This window comes from Atta colombica, unplaced genomic scaffold (genome assembly GCF_001594045.1).
Source record: "Atta colombica isolate Treedump-2 unplaced genomic scaffold, Acol1.0 scaffold33, whole genome shotgun sequence".
Taxonomy (NCBI): Eukaryota; Metazoa; Arthropoda; class Insecta; order Hymenoptera; family Formicidae; genus Atta; species Atta colombica.
Window position 1 is genome coordinate 270,691 of NW_017259437.1, and position 5,153 is coordinate 275,843.

Below are 5,153 nucleotides of genomic sequence, written 5' to 3' on the forward strand. Positions count from 1 at the left end.
TCTATCAATCTATCAAAAATCATGTATTGCGGAATACACAGTTTCTAAGTAAGGACCCTATAACCCTATAGAAATACTTATTCTCTGTTCTTTGTTCTCTGTTCTTTTTATTATGCGAAACCCCTTACTTGGCTCACGTTCTCTCTTATTTCGCGCCTGCGTATAAAGTATATAAAGTATATTTCTGAGAGAGGGGATCAAAAACGCGAAAAAGCTCGGCAGGCTAATCTGACTAACAAAAATTTCAAGATGAAACACGTTCGTCCCAATTCACAATCATCGTGAGACTCTTAAGGAACACATATAAGACTCTCTTTGCCGATCTGACTGTAAGCTGTTATATTTCAGTTCCTCATTCTTTTTTTTGACCCCTTTTCTCAGACTGCTTTTACATGCAGCGTAACTTGTATTAATCAATCACGATTCCGTAATTGTACGCAATTCCATAATTGTCTTTACATGCCTATCGATAGTTGCCAATGTCGTTGTGCAGATATTTTATGTGATGAAAATCTGCGCACCGACAACTGTCGGTAGGAATGTAAAACAATTACAGAATCGCGTCCCTGGGCCTTAATTTTCAATCACCTCAGCTTTTCCAGATTTTCTATTGAAAGATACGATTCAATACGAATAGCTATTCATGCAAAGATCCATTCGGTAAATTTAAGTCATATAACCAGCAGATAAGAAAGCAGAGGATGCGCTATCCACTGCCTGTTCTACAATACGTCGTATATCGACATCGGATATCGAACATATGCGTATTCGATTGTCGGCTGTCACATGGAAAGAAACAATTGACCATGATTGGTTAATTTTTTACGGCATGACATATAACAATGTCTCCTGACTGATTGTAAACTAGGCCTAAACGAATATGTCGAAGCGTCAAACGATGAGCATCAAGCATTGTGAGTTTACTATTCATTAAAAACAGATCACATGATCAAAATTGACGAATAGCAATCTGACCAGGGTCACTAAACTGGTTTTTCTGTTACCAGCATTTGTTGACGCCCTCATAGCTGTGACTCAAGAAACGAGAAACTAATATTCAATATGTCATCGTTTCTGACACATTCCGATCGACATTTTTATCGCTATATTTACTAGGTGTTGCTACGTTTAGCTACGTTTTCCGCACAAAAATATATTATTAGTGTCACTGCTAGTGTAGTAGTGTTACTACTACACTAGCTACTGAAATATAGTAGTGTCACTACTAATATGATAATGATACTCATGACTAATAATGTAAAAGTGTAATTATAAATTCACGTTAGTGTTACTAGTAGTATCATTATTGGGATGAGTTATAACACTACTAGTACAGTAATGTACATACAAGTGCTACTGCTGGAACAAATAGTGTCACTATTAATGCAATAATGCCACTATTGACATTAACGAGTAGTGCACTATTGTAATCATGGAAGTAAGAAATAACAAGAGAGAGAATATTCCCCGTGTAGCCTAGTTAAGCAGATGTAAGGGGAAAACAATGAGCACCATATTGATGTGGCTTATCAAAGCACGTCATAAAATAATGATGAAACACAGAATGGAAAATTCATAAATAATATTTATAAATACGATATGTGTGTGTGCGTACGTGTGTGCGTATGTGTACATATATTATGTATGTATTTATATTACAAGAGTAACGAATATATTGTGTTATGCAATATAATATATCTGCGAATGTAGAAATGGAAAATCAATTAAAAAAATACAATAAATACAATAAATTAGAGAGAGAGAGAGAAAGAGAGAGAAAGAGAGGAGGGAGAGAGAAAAGAAGCTTAATGTTAAAGGAATAAACAAAACAAAGAGAAACTAATTTGCTGAAGTTTTATTATTCATGACATAAAATTAATTTAACTTAATAATAAATTTGTTACCTGATAAACTTTGTAAATAAAACAAAAGCTGAAGTTTTATTGTTCATGACAAAATAAAAATTAAATTAATAATAAATTTGTTACATATATGATAAACTTTTTTATAATGAAATAAATAAATGAAACAAATAAAAAACACATGTAACCATACAATTAGATACATATAACATGTAACATATAACCATATAATTAGAATGTATAAATAATTTTAATTTAATAATTTCATTCAAAAAACAATAAAAATATCTTTATTGACCTTTAAATAAGAGTATTTTATTAAAATAATGCTGATCGCTCTGACTAAGATCTTTTGCATTTTTATACATATATTGCAAACGAATTTTTATACATTTAGTAGCAATTGCTCGAATCAAATGAATAATATGATTATCGATTCTAATTTGCTGAAATGTTCGTTTAGTTTTGAAAATATGGTATGATTTTCAATAAAATAACTTAAAATTTTAATAAGAAAGAAATGAACATTATATAATATTTTGGAGGTAATACAGGTAAATTACTTTCCATAACAGCTATTCGTATATATTTTTCACAAATCTCACATACAGATTATTACATCTTTTGAAGGATATAGTAAACCTCCTTTAATTTTTTATGGAAATTAAATCATGATCGAAATTCGATTGGAATTTTATCAAAGCGATTGTACACATTGTGTACAATTAATTTTTTTGGTCAAAAAATGCATTACGAAGCCTACAATATGATGTAATACTGTGAGAGAATCTCGTAATTATTTACGAGTTTTTATCACAGTACAATGCAATATTATTTATTTGTAAGTATTTATTATCACAGTCTGATTCATCAGTTACTAATGTCGATTTTTCATTATCATTATTAGCGGTTTTATTTATTATCGCAATTGAGTTTAATGAAGAGATAAAATGTAATATATTTATATTTGATAATGGAATGCAGTTTCCAGAATCTTCTTTCAACTCCAAATGAAGCAAAATTTTTTTAATTGCACTTTAGAATTGCTTTGCACTAGGATTGTCCAAATTGCTGTCTTATAATATTAAAAAGAAGTTCTAAGTGATCTTGACTTAATTTATAAATGCCAATATATTGTAACGAAAAATTTAGTTCTTCGCAAAGCATGTCGTATAATCCCATTAAACTTTTAATTATGATTCAAAAACCTAAAAATCCAATTTTTTAGTTGAATTAATGTACAATAGCTTTCCATGTCGATTTTCTTTTAAATCGCAAATATATTTAAAACATTCATTTCATTTTGCATATATAATATCTCTATTATTAGAATTAATTGATGCCTTATAATCATACTGTTTCATATTTCGGCTATTAAAAATATCAAATAAATCGTTTATTAAACGAATAAAATAAATTGTAGCTTCACATTCTTTAAATTGAGATAATTTTAATGTATTATAAAACTGCATGGCATCTGCTACTGATTTGCTAAGCGTTTGTGCAGCCAAACGTACTTTCATTTTCTGTTAATATATATGGATCGAAGTTTGTTTGCAATATACAAACCTTCTTTTTCTTGTAACAAATGCAGCTCTTTAATATATTGCCGTGATATTGTATTATCCATTGCATCCATCATGCCTTTTTTTTCGAATACATTACGAATCATTTTTATTAAATGACTTAGATCCGAGAAAATAAAGATCTTGTTTGATGTATTCGGTAGATGGAACTATTTGGAAAGAATTGATATTAAAATATGCTCTTAATAAACATGCCATTCTAAAATTGATTTTAAGACCATCAAAAGTAACAGTAACTACTTTTATATCGATGCACTACGGAAATATAATTTAACAAAAGATTTCTTTTTTCCTCTGCACTTATACCTTTAATAAAGTAGTAGGCGATGGAAATTTTCCAGTTTTGATTTAAGTATATTAATAAAAATACTAATGCTCTTTAGCAATAAGTGTATGATTGGAATCAGATCCAAAATCGATATAACCATAAAATTTAGAGCCATCATATTCAATCTCTTGTCTAATAGCCATTTCATCAAATGTTATGCAAACATATAATGAAAAATCGACTAAAGCAGCTTTCTCTTTTATGCAATTCAAAGCTTCAATATTAATACCCGGAGAACCATTAATAGATGTGTACTATACACTCAATGTTTTAGAATGAGGAAAACATTTATGGAATTTATTTCTTACATATTTATATGCACGGGGAGAATAATAGTATAAGTCAATACAAAAGTTCGCAATTCTGGAGAATATTGTTTAGGCATAGAAACACCGGCAAGTTTACAAGACTTTGAAATAATTCTAAATTTGCTTTATCAAATGTAATGTTTCATACTGTTTATCATCAAGAAATTTTTTTTGTTTCATTTTATTCAAAATATTATTAAGGGTTTTTGCTCTTATCTTTTTCTGCAAACTTTTTACGTAAGTTATATATTTCTTTTTATTCTTTTCTTCTTTTCTTTTCTAATTGCACATTTTGTCGGAGATTTCCATAATTTCCTTGGAAAAATACTCGTTTCTTTGTCCTGAGTTGATTTTCTAATGGCGTGTATTTTCTTATTGCTAAAAAAGACGATGTATTAATTGCCTTGTCATGTTGAACCTACAATATAAAAATTATTTTCGTAATGCACAAAAAAATTGTATTTAAAGAAATAAAATTTATAAAAGTGTTTGAAGAATATTAATTTACTTTTAGCGTTTGTTTCTTTCAACCTATTCGAAATATTGCTTATGGCAGCAATTCGTTCATTTTTTGGTTTCACTTTTCTCTGTAAAACTTGTCATGTTTGCGTAACATTTCACTATACAAATTTCACTATACAAAGTTTTGTTTCTTGTACTTTTCGATGAATTACAAATAATTTCTGGTAAAATATTTTTATTTTCATCAGTTAATGTTATTTCTTGCAATAATGAGGAAGACGCTTCTTTATCACTCATATAGAATCTATTACATTAATATAAATATTACACAAAATTATTATTGTTTTAAAAGTCACTTGTTTATTATATATTTTTATCTATTACTTACATGTAAACAATGTGTGCTGCTTATCAATTTGCTATATATTTTCAAATGCAAAGATAACTCATCTGTTGTAATAATTATATTTGCGTCATGTTTTTTTTCGCTATATCTCTTCGCTATATCTCTTATATTATCTATAAATATTTATTTATTACAATTAGTATTTATTTTATTGTATAAATATTGTATCAATTTTAATGTATTATTTTATTTTCATATTTT

General features: G+C 28.3%; 2 long non-coding RNA genes across 2 annotated transcripts; one reads left to right on the forward strand and one right to left on the reverse strand.

Moving 5' to 3' along the window:
- The first annotated feature begins 212 nt into the window (after positions 1 to 212).
- Positions 213 to 1,141, forward strand: LOC108690583. The gene is made up of 3 exons (XR_001931901.1): positions 213 to 329; positions 687 to 914; positions 1,008 to 1,141. It is a non-coding gene; the product is annotated as an uncharacterized LOC108690583 (long non-coding RNA).
- A 1,875-nt stretch (positions 1,142 to 3,016) lies between these two features.
- On the reverse strand, positions 3,017 to 5,059 carry LOC108690581. Its single transcript, XR_001931898.1, has 5 exons — positions 4,935 to 5,059; positions 4,593 to 4,850; positions 3,755 to 4,502; positions 3,432 to 3,597; positions 3,017 to 3,070 (listed from the first exon to the last, which is right to left on the reverse strand). It is a non-coding gene; the product is annotated as an uncharacterized LOC108690581 (long non-coding RNA).
- Positions 5,060 to 5,153: the final 94 nt, after the last annotated feature.